Here is a 15,468-nt window from a genome sequence, read left to right as displayed (position 1 = left end):
TGAAATCAGTCCATAAGAGGGTCATTTAGGAGTCTGGTGACAGTGGGGAAGAAGCTGTTTTTGAGTCTGTTCGTGCGTGTTCTCAGACTTCTGTATCTCCTGCCTGATGGAAGAAGTTGGAAGAGTGAGTAAGCCGGGTGGGAGGGATCTTAAATTATGCTGCCCGCTTTTCCCAGGCAGCGGGAGGTGTAGATGGAGTCAATGGATGGGAGGCAGGTTTGTGTGATGGACTGGGCGGTGTTCACGACTCTTTGAAGTTTCTTGCGGTCCTGGGCCGAGCAGTTGCCATACCAGGCTGTGATGCAGCCTGATAGGATGCTTTCTATGGTGCATCTGTAAAAGTTGGTAAGGGTTAATGTGGACATGCCGAATTTCCTTAGTTTCCTGAGGAAGTATAGGCGCTGTTGTGCTTTCTTGGTGGTAGCGTCGACGTGGGTGGACCAGGACAGATTTTTGCAGATGTGCACCCCTAGGAATTTGAAACTACTAACCATCTCCACCTCGGCCCCGTTGATGCTGACAGGGGTGTGTACAGTACTTTGCTTCCTGAAGTCAATTACCAGCTCTTTAGTTTTGCTGGCACTGAGGGAGAGATTGTTGTCGCTACACCACTCCACTAGATTCTCTATCTCCCTCCTGTATTCGGACTCATCGTTATTCGAGACCCGGCCCACTATGGTCGTATCGTCAGCAAACTTGTAGATGGAGTTGGGACTAAATGATGATGAGGTTAATGGTGCTCGCTGTTACTTGTGCCCAAATGGTACAGCGACATGAGACATGGTTAAGGATGGCAATCCAAAACTTGGCAAACTCCTTCTTGTTGCCTGGCTCGCTATGTGAGTTTTATTGAACAATGCGAAGTTGCTGAATTTATATGGTAATCCATTTCACTCGGCATATCCTTTCAACAATGTTAATTACTGCCATTCAACCTGGCGCTAAAATGGAATTGTTACAAGCATGGAGTTTTAATTGCCCATTTGAAAGAAAGCAAATATTTTAGTTACTTTTCATTTTTGCCTCTTTTTCTCTCACAGTCTAATCTGCCTTTCCCTCTCTGTTTCTCTTTTTGTAACTTTTTCGGCACTGAATTCACTCGCTCTTCTTGGGCAGCACGGTAGCACAGTGGTTAGCACTGTTGCTTCACAGCGCCAGGGTCCCTGGTTCGATTCCCGGCTTGGGTCACTGTCTGTGCGGAGTCTGCGCGTCCACCCCGTGTCTACGTGGGGTTTCCTCTGGGTGCTCCGGTTTCCTCCCACAAGTCCCAAAAGACTTGCTTGTTAGGTGAATTGGACATTCTGAATTCTCCCTCTGTGTACCCGAACAGGCGCTGGAATGTGGCGACGAGGGGATTTTCAAGGTACCTTCATTGCGGTGTGGATGTAAGCCTGCTTGTGACACTCGCAAAGATTATTATTTTTATTTACTACACTGTTATTTATTTTGACCATACTTTATCTGATTGGTTTATTTGTCACTGTGGCTGGGTCAAAATCCTGGAACTCCCTCCCTAACAGCACAGTGGTTGTACCTACACCACAGGCGTTCAAGAAGGTCACTCACCACAACCTTCTCAAGGGCAAGTTATCTGCTTTCGCTCAGGTCCCAGATGTCTGGTTTCCCTTCGACATGATCAGGATGTTTCCATAAGATGTAAATCTGCCGCAATAGATATAAGTTCGTAAAGAAAAGTCTAACGAGCAGCAGACAATGTTAAGTGTCCTGCTGCTTCAAATCACCGTTGCCCCCCTCCCCCACCCCGTCTGTTCCCTGTCCCCTGTTGCCCTTTGACACGCTGCTCACCTTTGTTCTGCCATTCGCACATTCTAATCTCTTTCTGTGCCACTATCAGCCCCTTCTTAGCCTTAATCACCCCCATTTACATTCCTTTTTGTCTTTCTGTCCTGTCAATCTCCACCTATCGCTGGCCCCCTACCCAACCCCCCCCCCACAACAGTATAAATCTGACCCCATTTCCGGTCCTCCAGCTTTGACAAAGAGTCATCCAGACTCGAAACGTTAGCTCCTTTCTCTCATTACGCCAACTGTTTTGTGATGGTTTTGTGTGTTTCATGCGCCTCCTCCCCCAACCCCCATCTGCAGTTGAATTTATTCCTCCCTTCCTCATGTTTATCCAGCTTCCGCAGAGCCTCTCTGCCCACTGCCTCAACCTCTCCGTGCGATAGTGGCCTCCACATTCCAGCCGCTCACCAAGGAAACGAGCCTTCCCTATATTTCAGCGCGATTTACCGGTGACTAGATTATATTCCTGGTTCCTGGTTTCTCTACCCTACCAAACGCCTTCAGACTTTTAAAGGCCTTCATCCGATCATTCAAAGTGAAGTTGAGGATTACCATATTAGATCAGTCACCACCTCATTGAATGGCAGAGCAGGTTCGATGGGCTGAATGGCCTACTTCTGCTCCTGAGTCTTATGCTCATTCCTTCAGTCTTCTTTTCTCTAAAGCGGACACCTCCAACCTGTTCAATCTTTCCTCGTACTTTTACTACTGTTTTTCTCTGTACTTACAGTTTTTTTAATTAAAGAACTTTGTAGCTTTGCCAAGATACTATCTTCATTCCCTCTGGTACATAGAATTATAGAAACACTGCGGTGCAGACGGAGGCTATTCGGCCCATCGAGTCTGCACCCACCTTCTGAAAGCGCAGCCTACCTCACCCATCCTATACCTCCTCCCTGACGGCACCGAACTCCTTCACTCACCAAATTTCCAGAGTGAAGCCCTGAGATTCACTGGACTCAGTCAAGGTGCATTAGCTATTGGCTTGTACGAAATCAGATTTAGCATTTCCTGGGTAAGGGACAATGGCACGACTGCCCAAAATCGGAATGCTCAGGCCAGCGAGATGGCTGGTGAGGGTACAGAAATAATACATTGTGCAATTATGATATGAGGCACTGCTGAGGTGGCGCTGCACTCATCCAGGCAAGTGGAGAGTATTCCATTCCACTCCTGACTTGTGCCTTGTAGATGGTGGACAGGCTTTGGGGGGTCAGGAGGTGAGTTACTCACCGTAGGATTCCTAGCCTTTGACCTGCTCTGGCAGCCACAGTATTAGTGTGGCTGGGTCCAGTTCTGTTTCTGATCAATGGTAACCCCCAGGATGTTGATTGTGGGGGATTCAGTGATGGTAATGCCATTGAATGTCAAGGGGCGATGGTTAGATCCTTTCTTATTGGAGACGGTCATTGCCTGGCACTTGTGTGGCAGCACGGTAGCATTGTGGATAGCACAATTGCTTCACAGCTCCAGGGTCCCAGGTTTGATTCCGGCTTGGGTCGCTGTCTGTGCAGAGTCTGCACGTCCTCCCTGTGTGTGCGTGGGTTTCCTCCGGGTGCTCCGGTTTCCTCCCACAGTCCAAAGATGTGCAGGTTAGGTGGACTGGCCATGATAAATTGCCCTTAGTGTCCAAAAGTTCCCTTAGTGTTGGGTGGGGTTCCTGGGTTATGGGGATAGGGTGGAGGTGTTGACCTTGGGTAGGGTGCTCTTTCCAGGAGCAGGTGCAGACTCGATGGGCCGAATGGCCTCCTTCGGCACTGTAAATTCTATGATAATCTATGAATGTAACTTGCCACTTGTCAGCCCAAGCCTGGATATAGTCCAGGTCTTGCTGCATTTGGACACGGACCGCTTCATTATCTGAGGAGTCGCGAATGGTGCTGAACATTGTGCAGTCGCCCGCAAACATCCCCATTTCTGACCTTGTGATGGAAGCAGGTCATTGATGGAGCAGCTGAAGATGGATGGGCCTAGCACACCACCCTGAGGAACTCCCGCAGTGATATCCTGGAGTTGAGATGATTGACCTCCAACCACCACAACCATTTTCCTTGTGCCGGGTATGACTCCAACCAGTGGAGAGTTTCCCCCCAGATTCCCATTGACTCCAGTTCAGCTCGAGCTCCTTGATGCCGCACTCGGGTCAAATGCTGCCTTGATATCAAGGGCAGTCACCCTCACCTCACCTTTGGCATTCAGCTCTTTTGTCCATGTTTGAACTGCGAGGTTTTTGGTCTCTGAGGGAATTAAGGGATAGTCGTTCGGTAGTGCAGAATTAGAGAATTTCTGAAAAAAGAAAAGACAGGTAGAAGCTTTTTGTCGTGCACTCATCAGTACACTTTGCAATATCCGAGCAATGCAATTCATACTGGATGAGAAGAGAATGCTAATCGGTTGGCAAGTGGACTCTGATTGGCGGAGGTGTTGTCATGGAGAATGCACAAGCTGATGGTGACCGACAGTTAACTGCCAAGCTTTCATTGAAATTTAAACCAGACTGCTTGATCCTGATTGGTCAAGGCATTACCCTGAGGTGTGAACCAGAGAATGGCTGTCACTCATTTTGTTCAGCTGAAACAGGCACAATGTGTGTACATGTTCTTTCTGTCTGCACAGGACAGGACCCTGTGTATTAATACATGCAGCTTCCAGTACACACACGTGCACCACACAACCAGCCCAACTGACAATCTTAAAGCAGATGTCAGCATAATTCAAAGCACACTGAGGCTTATTTAGCAAATGTTGTCTGATCGCAGAATCACACCTCAGAGAGGACAGTATGTTTTGAATTTTGCAAGTATGGGCTGGTTGTGTATGGCCCCTATCTTGTGTCATAAATCTGCCAGGAGACCGCAGTAGGCAGTATTCCAAGGGCCTCAATTGGTATGCGGTAGTTTTGATGATAAAGTACGAATGGCTCATGGAAGAGAAACAGCTTATAGACGATTGGGAAGGTCCATATGATGTACATATGTTATTGTATAGAGTCAAGGAGGCTGATAGGGGCAGACAGCCGAATACACGGAAGGCCTTATCAACGAAAAACAAAGGTATATTGTCCAACCCGGAGAAGCCAGGAGAAGCAGTCACCATCCAGCAGTCTCAGAAAGCGGACAGGCCAGATTCCAGCCACCAAGCCTGAGGCCATGTTTACAGAAAACAAGCTTCTAAGTCTTAGAGCCACGGCAGTGCAGAAAACCTTCGTAACAGCAGTTTTTAAATATCTTCGCTGGACCAGGAAAAAGACAGTTCCCAGATTTGAGTACCATCCCTGTGTTGTGTGGTAACTATAGATGGTTATTCCATTTGGAAGTTGTTTTGGGGTCAGGCACAGTCTTACAGAGTTTTGTTGTCATAGATATCAGACCATAAGACGTAGGAGCAGAATTAGGCCACTCGGCCCATTGAGTCTGCTCCGCCATTCAATCAAGGCTGATATTTTCTCATCCACAATCTCCTGCCTTCTCCCCAAAACCCCTGATCCTCTTATTAATCAAGAACCTATCTGTCTCTGTCTTAAAGACACTCAGTGATTTGGCCTCCACAACCTTCTGCGGCCAAGAGTTCCAGAGATTCACCACCCTCTGGCTGAAGAAATTCCTCCTCATCTCTGTTTTAAAGGATCGTCCCTTTATGAAATGAAATGAAATGAAAATCGTTTCTTGTCACAAGTAGTCTTCAAATGAAGTTACTGTGAAATGGTATACCTAGTCGCCACATTCCGGCGCCCGTTCGGGGAGGCTGGTACGGGAATCTAAGATGGTGCACTCTGGTTCTAGTTTTTCCTACAAATGGAAACATCCTCTCCACATCCACTCTATCCAGGCCTCATAGTATCCTGTAAGTTTCAATAAGATCCCCTCTCATCTTTCTAAACTCCAACGAGTACAGACACAGAATCCTGAACCGTTCCTCATACGACAAGTTCTTCATTCCAGGGACCATTCTTATAAACCTCCTCTGGACCCTTTCTAAGACCAGCACATCCTGCCTTAGATACAGGGCCCAAAACTGCTCACAATACTCCAAATGGGGTCCGACCAGAGCCTTATACAGCCTCAGAAGTACATCCCTGGTCTTGTATTCTAGCCCTCTCGACGTGAATGTGTGTGTTTATTAATTCGTATATCTTAAATTGAGCGAGGCTAGAGCCGTCCAGTTTGTGTGTTTGTCTTTTCTTTATTTTAATAAATAGTCTTTAGTAATTGTAACTCGACGACTGGGCTGTTGATTCTCACTGGGATTCCATTTGTCTTCGCACACCAAAGCAAAACTATGCCCCCTGACGAACTGGTGTTCCAAGTTGGGATACCCTCGCAAATAACATCAGCTCATGCCCGGGGTCTTAAACAGTCTTAATTCCTTGGGCGTAGTGAATTTGTGACTTTTGAACAATAATGAGTGTGTGATCAGGTGGAGCCGAGTAAGAACGTGTTACATTGAGGGCCGCACGGTGGCGCAGTGGCTAGCACTGCTGCCTCACAGCCCGGAGGTCCCAGGTTATATTAAAGTAGGAAAGTTGCAGAAAATGACTCTTGTTCGAGCTCCGCCTTATCTGGACGTAGACAACGTAACCGCAGCAAGTTTGAAAAGTGTGGCAAAGACCAAATTGACGTAACTGGCAGATAAATTGGAAGTAGCCTTATCTACGGGGGCTAAGAAAGCTGAGATCATCGCAGGAGTAGCAACAGAGTTAAAGATACGGGACAGGCCAGCAGGCCCAGCGAATTGCAGAAGTGGGGATTTTGAATTAGCGAAGCTTCAATGACAAAGAGACAGAGAAATGAAGAAGTTAGAGATGCAGGAAAAGGAGAGGGAGAGAGTGCTTCAACGAGAACGGGGAGAGAGGGAGTTCAAAAGGGAAATGGAGAAAGCTGCACGGAAGGAAAGAGAGAGAGAGACATCCAACTTCGCACTTTGTGTCTACAAGCTCTCCCGAAATTTGACGCAAGAGGTGCCGGGACATATTTTTGTGCTTTTGAGAAAATGGCTGAACAATTGAGATTGTCACAAGATTGTTGGACCCGACTCTTATAGGCTAAACTTGTGGGTAAAGCTAGTGAAGTCTATGCTTCCTTATCAGAGGAAAGGTCTGGCGACTAACAGATAGTGAAGAAAGCTACATTAGGGGCAGAGGAGCTGGTACCAGATAACCTTTGAGCTATTGTGGTATTACCAGGTATTGCTGTAGCTAAGAGGCTGATGACCAATGGTTAAACCTAGGAGTTTACCATTGACTGTTGATACGTAGCTCCGCCCTGACAAACGGAGTATAAGAACTGGTGCCGTCCCAGCAGCCTTCACTTTCTGTACCGAAGCTGCTGGGGAACAGTTCTAGTCGATTAAAGCCTTCAGTTATGAAATCACTTTGTCTTGAATGTAATTGATCGTGCATCAATTTAATCGACTAGACTTAAGCTGGAAGGATGGATCTCCGAATCAAACCGGAGTGCCTTCAACTCAGCCCCCACGCGGAGAACTCGGCTGCAATATTTAAACACTGGCTGGCGCGCTTTAAAGGCTACCTCGAGACGGCCGGAGGCAACCCTCAGGAGAACAGAAAATGCATCTCCTGCGCTCAAAGGTCAGCCCTGGGATCTACACCATTATCGAGGAGGCGGAGGACTATAATGCCGCGATCAAACTGTTAAAAGGACATTATATCCGCCCTGTAAATCAGGTCTACGCACATCACCTGCTTGCAACTAGACGGCAAAGCCCCGGGCAATCGTTGGAGGATTTCTACCGGACGCTACTAGTGCAAGGCCGAAACTGTGGCTGCCCGCAAGTTTCGGGGAGCAAGAACACGGAACTTTTAATCAGAGTTGCCTTCGTAGCAGGTATGAGCTCCTCAGAGATCCGCCAAAGACTCCTAGAAAAGGACACCCTGGGGCTTAGATAGGCACGGGCCCTGGCAGGGTCCATGGACGTAGCCTCCCAAAATGCACAGTCCTATGCGCCCGACCGCACGGCAGTCCCCTGGGCTGTGTGGCACCCCGCAGCGGCAGCCCCACAGACCTTTCCCTGACCCAGCAGGCCTGCACTGTGAGACGGCCCGCTAACACTGCCGGGCCCCGTGGTTTTTTCTGCGGGCAGGCGAATCATCCCCGCCAGCGTGCCCGGTCCGCACCGCCACCTGCAAAGGGTGCGGCAAGAAGGGCCACTTTGTGGGGGTCTGCCAGGCCCGCACCGTGGCCATGGTCCCCAGTGACTCCGGACCGCCGCGGCAACCCCCCCTTCAGGCCCCGACCAGCCTGCGCTCACCGCCACCCCCCTATCCTAGGGCCACGTGCGACCCACGGGCGCGGCCATCTTGCCCCCCGGACACCACGCTGGATGGGTGGGCGCCGCCATTTTGTCCATCCCCGGCCACCATGTGCGACCCATGGGAGACGCCATCTTGGATGGGGCCCCAAGCTCCAGCACGGCCGACTACGCGCTGCCTAATCAGAACTCGCAACTGCTTCATCTGGCCTCGGTGACACAGGACCAAAGTCGACCTCGGACACTCGCAACAGCAACAACGACAGTCTTCATCAATGGCCACGAGACGTCTTGCCTGATTGACTCTGGGAGCACGGAAAGCTTTGTTCACCCCGACACGGTAAGGCGCTGTTCACTTGTTACCCACCCTGTAAACCAAAGGATCTCCCTGGCCTCCAGGTCACACTCGGTGGAGATAAAGGGGTTCTGCCTAGCGAACCTCACTGTCCAAGGCAGGAGATTCAACAATTTCTGCCTTTATGTCCTGCCGCACCTCTGCGCGGCTACCCTCCTGGGGCTGGACTTCCAATGTAACTTGCAAAGCCTGACCTTTAAATTCGGCGGCCCTATACCCCCTCTTACTGTCTACGGCCTCGCAACCCTTAAGGTCGACCCGCCTTCCCTGTTTGCGAACCTCACCCCGGATTGCAAACCCGTCGCCACCAGGAGCAGACGGTACAGTGCCCAGGACCGGACCTTCATCAGGTCGGAGGTCCAAAGGCTGCTGAGGGGAGGGGTCATCGAAGCGAGCAACAGTCCCTGGAGAGCTCAAGTAGTGGTGGTAAAGACCGGGGAGAAACATAGGCTGGTCATTGACTACAGGCAGACCATCAACAGGTTTACGCAGCTGGACGTGTACCCTCTCCCCCGTATAGCCGACCTGGTAAACAGGATCGCGCAATACAAGGTCTTCTCCATGGTGGATCTCAAGTCCGCCTACCATCAGCTACCCCTCCGTAATTTTGACCGCAAGTACACTGCCTTCGAAGCAGATGGGCGGCTCTATAAATTTTTAAGAGTTCCCTTTGGTATCACTAATGGGGTCTCGGTCTTCTAGCGAGAAATGGACCGAATGGTTGAACTGTACGGATTACGCGCAACGTTCCCGTATCTGAATAACGTCACCATCTGTGGCCATGACCAGCAGGACTATGACACCAACCTCTGCAAATTTCTCCAGACCGCGTACATACACAGTGATAGGGGGTCCTCCTTTATGAGCGACGAACTGCGTCAATTCCTGCTCAGCAGGGGCATTGCCTCAAGCAGGAAGACCAGTTACAACCCCCGGGGAAACGGACAGGTGGAGAGGGAGAATGGAACGGTCTGGAAGACTATTCTACTGGCCCTACGGTCCAGGAATCTCCCAGTCTCCCGCTGGCAAGAAGTCCTCCATTGGCCCTCCACGCCATCTGGTCGCTGTTCTGTACAACTACCAATCAGACACCTCATGAACGTCTCCTTGTTTTCCCCAGGAAGTCCTCCTCCGGGACCTCGCTCCCAACCTGGCTAGCGACACCCGGACCCATCCTGCTTTGGAAGCACGTCGGGCCCGTTGGTCGAGAGGGTCCACCTGCTGCACGTTAACCCCCAGTACGCCTACGTGGCCATCCGATCGACTGATTGCTTCGCTGTGACTTTAACCGTGAACGAACACTTTGTAAATATTCTCGACAGCTCTGTAAGGAGGTATCACGGTACCTCCATATCTGATCATACCATGTTAAAGGCGACTGTTACCACTGGCCACCACCCCCGCCAGACTCTTTTTTTAAAACAGGGGGTGAATGTGGTATTATCAGGTTTTGCTGTACCTAAGAGGCTGATGACCATTGGTTTAACCTAGGAGTTTAGCATTGGCTGTTGATATGTAGCTCCCCCCTGGCAGGCGGAGTATAAGAACTAGTGCCGTCCCAGCAGCCTTCACTTTCTGTACCGAAGCTGCTGGGGAACAGTTCTAGTCGATTAAAGCCTTCAGTTATGAAATCACTTCATCTTGAGAGTAATTGATCGTGCATCAGCTGTTAAGAAAACAGGCTAGCTGAATGAAGGGCTATGTGCAAGTAGCTCTGACAGAGAAGGTAAAGGCGATCACCGTTTGTGTGACCCTCACCGAGGACTTGCCAATCCAAACTTAAGGTGTTCAGGAGGAAGAGCATCCCCTGCAACTGTTCAAAGGCTCACAAGCCAAATATTGTGTCCAATTCTGGTCGCCACACTACCAGAAGGATGTGGGTGCTTTGGAGAGGGTGCAGAAGCAGTTTACTAGGATGTTGCCTGGTATGGAAGTCATTAGCTATGAGGAGGGGTTAGATAAATTCGGTCTGTTCTCACTGGAACGATGGCGGTTGCGAGGCGACCTGATAGAGGTCTACAAGATGCTCTTTCCTCGGGTAGGAGAGTCAAGTACTAGGGGACATGGGTTTAATGTGCGTGGGGAAAAGTTTAGAACAGATGTGTGAGGCAAGTTTTTTTACACAAGACGGTAGTAAATATATGGAACGCGCTGCCTGGGGAGGTGGTGGGAGCAGGTACAATAGCGGCATTTAAGGGACATCTAGACAAATATATGAATAGGGTGAGAATGGAAGGATACGGACTCCGTAAGTGCAGACGGTTTTAGTTAAGCAACTACCATGGTCGGCGCAGGCTTGGAGGGCCGAAGGGCCTGTTCCTGTTCTGTTTGTTCTTTGTTCTTTGATTCAAGGCCGGAATCACTGCCAGATACAGTGATGTGTCAGTGGGAAGCGGGAAGAGCACCCACGTTACATGAAGGAAATGTTTGACCATTTCGACAAAGCCAATCTTGTGAAGAACGGAGTGAAAAGCGTATTTGCTAAGGTCCAGACTTTCACATCTGGAGCACACAGTTTGACAAATGGCACCACGAGATGCCAAACGAGAGGCCATGTGGGACTTCCTGCAACCCAGCACCAGAATAGAGACTTTAAATCTGGTACTGGTGTTGCAACATTCCGAGGTTTATGTTGCCAGGAACCCAGCATAGACAATCACAAATACAGACCAGAACCGCTTCGAAATTTCTGGAGAAATGTCAAGATCCGATCATTTGGTTATTCCGATGAAGTTTGCTTGGAACCGTGTAATTTCATAATGTTTCCTGAGGTTGGGAGAGAAAACGTCATTGCGGAGTACATGCCAAGTATAAAATAAACTTTTGGTAACAATGGGAAACTACCTGGAGCATTTTTCTCTGTTAATGCTTTTGAATGTTGGAATATTTAGTCAGCTGGAACTATAAGGAAAAGGGTTGAGAAATCAAACGTCTCTCAAATTAAGACATTTCATTTTTAAAAAGGGGATCATGTCATGATTCTGTCTGGAGACAGCAATGGACAGTATTCAAAGTGCCTCAATGGGTCTGAGTCTCTTCCTGTAACGTGTTTAGATAATCAAGTGTGAATAGTTATGGAGGAGGAACAGATTATAGACAATTGGGAAGAGCCCTGAGATATACAAATCCTTTTTATTACATTTTTTCAATTAAGGGGCAATTTAGCGCGGCCAATCCACCGACCCTACACAACGTTCGGTTTGGGGCTGACCCATTGTAATAATCCACAGGAGGCAGGGGTACTGTCACTACACCAGTATTTATTTGCAATAACTATATACAAGAGCAGCTCCAAACAGTGCTGCTCGCATTCCAGTCAACTTAAGACTGCCTCACAAAGCCTACACAGGTGCTGATATGGGCCCCTCAATGAGCTATCATTGAGGGAGCTCATACTCCAATTGGCCAACCAATAATGCCAATTGGAGGTCATTACACCCATGCAGACATGGGGGGAATGTATAAACTCCACACAGACAGTGACCCGGTGCCAGGATCGAACCTGAGACCTCGGTGCCGTGAGGCAGCAGTGCTATCCACTGTGCCACACATCTACACATCTGTTAATCATAGAATTCATACAGTGCAGAAGGAGGCCATTCAACCCATCGAGTCGGCACTGACCCTCCAAAAGAGCACCTTACCTAGGCCCACTCATCTGCCTCATGTCTGTAAACCAGTAACCCCACCGAACCGTTCGATACTAAAGGGCAATTTAGCATGGCCAATACATCTAACCTGCACACCTTTGGACTGTGGGAGGAAACCAGAGCACCTGGACATAACCAATGCAGACACGGGGAGAACGTGCAGACACCACACAGTTGTGCAAGGTTGGAATTGAACTCAGATCCCTAGTGAGTCAGCAGTACTAGTCACTGTGCCACCGTGCTGCTCCTTACTGTATATTCAAGGACGTTGATGGGGGCAGACAACTGAATACACGGAAGGCATAATCAAAGAACATCAAAGGTATGATTACGCAGACCCTGAGAAACCAGGAGAGGCAATTACCATTTAGCAGCCCAGCTTACAGCAAAAATGCTTGTATTGGAGCTAAGGCAGTGCAGAAAACCATCAGAGAGCAGTTTAAAAAAATCTTTGCTGGACCAGGGAAAATATAGTTCCTAGATTGGAGTATTGCTTTTTAAAAAGTTAATGCATGGGACGTGGGTGTCGCAGCATTAATTACCCGACCCTAATTGCCCTTGAGGGGGCACTTAAGAGTCAAGCACATTGCTGCGGGTCAGAAGTCCAGACTTAGTAAGGACATCAGTGAACCAGATGGGTTTTTACACAAAGACAATGGTCATTTTTATTGTATTCAAATTTCACCATCTGCAGAGGTGGGATTCGAACGTGGGACCCCAGAGCATGAAGCTGGGTCTCTGGTTTACTGTCCAATGACAATACCACTATCCCACTGCCTCCCCAGTAACTATCGATGGTTAATCCATTTGGATGTTGTTTGGGGAACAGGGGAAGTCTGACACATTTCTGGTATCACAGTTATATTGTGTAACAAGGGGTACGTTCAATGTAAACCGTGTGTTTAGTAATTCATACATCTTAATTGTGTGAGAGTAGATCTCCTTGTGTATTTGTCTTTTCTTCAATAAATAGTCTTTAATAATTGCTCCACGACGATCGAGCTGCTTATTCTCATTGAGGTTTCACTCGTTTCCACACACCAAAACCAAATAAACTATACACCCCCACGGACCGGTGTTCCAAGTTGAGATACCCTCACAGATAACATCAGGGTGCTTCAGGACATAAGACCATAAGACATAGCAGCAGAATTAGGCCACTCGGCCCATCGGGTCTGCTCCGCCATTCAATCATGGCCGATATTTTCTCATCCCCATTCTCCTGCCTTCTCCCCATAACCCCTGATCCCCTTACTAATCATGAACCTATCTATCTCTGTCTTAAAGACGTTCAGTGATTTGGCCTCCACAGCCTTCTGCGGCAAAGTGTTCCACAGATTTACCACCCTCTGACTGACGAGATGAAATGAAAATCACTTTTGTGAAGTAGGTTTCAAATGAAGTTACTGTGAAAAGCCCCTAGTCGCCACATTCCGTCGCCTGTTCGGGAAGGCTGGTACAGGAATTGAACCCGCGCTGCTGGCCTGCCTTGGTCTGCTTTAAAAGCCAGCGATTTAGCCCTGTGCTAAACCAGCCCCTTTTCCTCCTCATGTCTGTTTTAAAGGATCATCCCTTTATTTTTAAATATAATCTTTATTGTCACAAGTAGGCTTTCACTTCAATGAAATTACTGTGAAAATCCCCTAGTCGCCACATTTCGGCGCCTGTTCGGGTACACAGAGGGAGAATTCAGAATGTCCAAATTACCAACAGCACATCTTTCGGGACTTGTGGGAGGAAACCGGAGCACCCGGTGGAAACCCACGCAGACACGGGGAGAATGTGCAGACTCTGCACAGACAGTGACCCAGCCGGGAATCGAACCTGGGACCCTGCCGCTATGAAGCCACAATGCTAACCACTATGCAACCGTGCTGCCCCTTTAGTTTAAGATTGTGCCCTCTGGTTCTAATTTTTCCTACTCGTAGAAATATCCTCTCCACGTCCACTCTATCCAGGCCTCGCAGTATCCTGTAAGTTTCAATAAGATCCCACCTCATCCTTCTAAACTCCAACGAGTACAGACCCAGAGTCCTCAACCGTTCCTCATACGACAAGTTCTTCATTCCAGGGATCATTCTTGTGAACCTCCTCTGGACTCTTTCCAAGGCCAGCACATCCTTCCTTAGATATGGGGCCCAAAACTGCTCACAATCCTCCAAATAGGATCTCACCAGAGCTTTAGACAGCATCAGACGTACATCCCCAGTCTTGTATTCTAGCCCTCTCAACATGAATTTGAATTTGTTTATTGTCACGTGTACCGAGGGACAGTGAAAAGTATTTTTCTGCGAGCAGCTCAACAGATCATTAAGTACATGAGAAGAAAAGAAAAGAAAATACATAAAAGGGCAACACAACATATACAATGTAACTACGTAAACACCGGCATCGGGTGAAGCATACAGGGTGTAGTATTAATCAGGTCAGTTCACAAGAGGATCGTTTAACAGTCTGGTAACAGCGGGGAAGCTGTTTTTTAATCTGTTTGTGCGTGTTCTCAGACTTTTGTATCTCCTGCCCGATGGAAAAAGTTGGAAGAGTGAGGCAGCCGGGTGGGAGGGGGCTTTGATTATGCTGCCCGCTTTCCCCAGGCAGCGGGAGGTGTAGATGGAGTCAATGGATGGGAGGCAGGTTCGTGTGATGGACTGGGCGGTGTTCACGACTCTCTGAAGTTTCTTGCGGTCCTGGGCCGAGCAGTTGCCATACCAGGCTGTGGTGCAGCCAGATAGGATGCTTTCTGTGGTGCATCTGTAAAAGTTGGGAAGGGTTAATGCGGACATGCCGAATTTCCTCAGTTTCCTGAGGAAGTACAAGTGCTGTTGTGCTTGAATGCTAACATTGCATTTGCCTTCCAAACTGCCAACTGAACCTGCACGTTAACCTTACGAGAATCATGAACAAGGACTCCCAAGTCCCTTTGTGCTTCTGATTTCCGAAGCATTTCCCCATTTAGAAAATAGTCTATGCCTAAATTCCTCCTTCCAAAGTGCACAACCTCACACTTTTCCACATTGTATTCCATCTGCCACTTCATTGCCCACTCTCCTAGCCTGTCCAAATCCTTCTGCAGCCTCCTTGCTTCCTCGATACTACCTGTCCCTCTGCATATCTTTGTATCATCTGCAAACTTAGCAACAGTACCTTCAGTACCTTTTTACAGATCATTAATGTACATTGTGAAAAGTTGTGGTCCCAGCACAGATCCCTGAGGCACACCACTAGTCACCGTCTGCCATCCTGAAAAAGACCCCTTTATCCCCACTCTCTGCCTTCTGCCAGTCAGCCAATCCTCTCCTTAACACTATAGGCTCTTAACTTATTTAACAGTCTCCTATGCGGCACCTTGCCAAAGGTCTTCTGGAATCTAAATAAATAACATCCACTGGT

General features: G+C 48.5%; 1 protein-coding gene across 2 annotated transcripts in view; it reads left to right on the top strand.

The window, feature by feature from the left end:
- Positions 1 to 15,468, top strand: part of LOC140429972 (sialic acid-binding Ig-like lectin 12) — a 78,334-nt gene that overhangs the window by 639 nt on the left and 62,227 nt on the right. The gene's annotated exons all lie outside the window — the stretch shown is intronic.

The sequence above is a fragment of the Scyliorhinus torazame genome, chromosome 9 (genome assembly GCF_047496885.1).
Source record: "Scyliorhinus torazame isolate Kashiwa2021f chromosome 9, sScyTor2.1, whole genome shotgun sequence".
NCBI classification, from domain to species: domain Eukaryota; kingdom Metazoa; phylum Chordata; class Chondrichthyes; order Carcharhiniformes; family Scyliorhinidae; genus Scyliorhinus; species Scyliorhinus torazame.
This window is presented reverse-complemented; position numbering and strand designations above follow the sequence as displayed.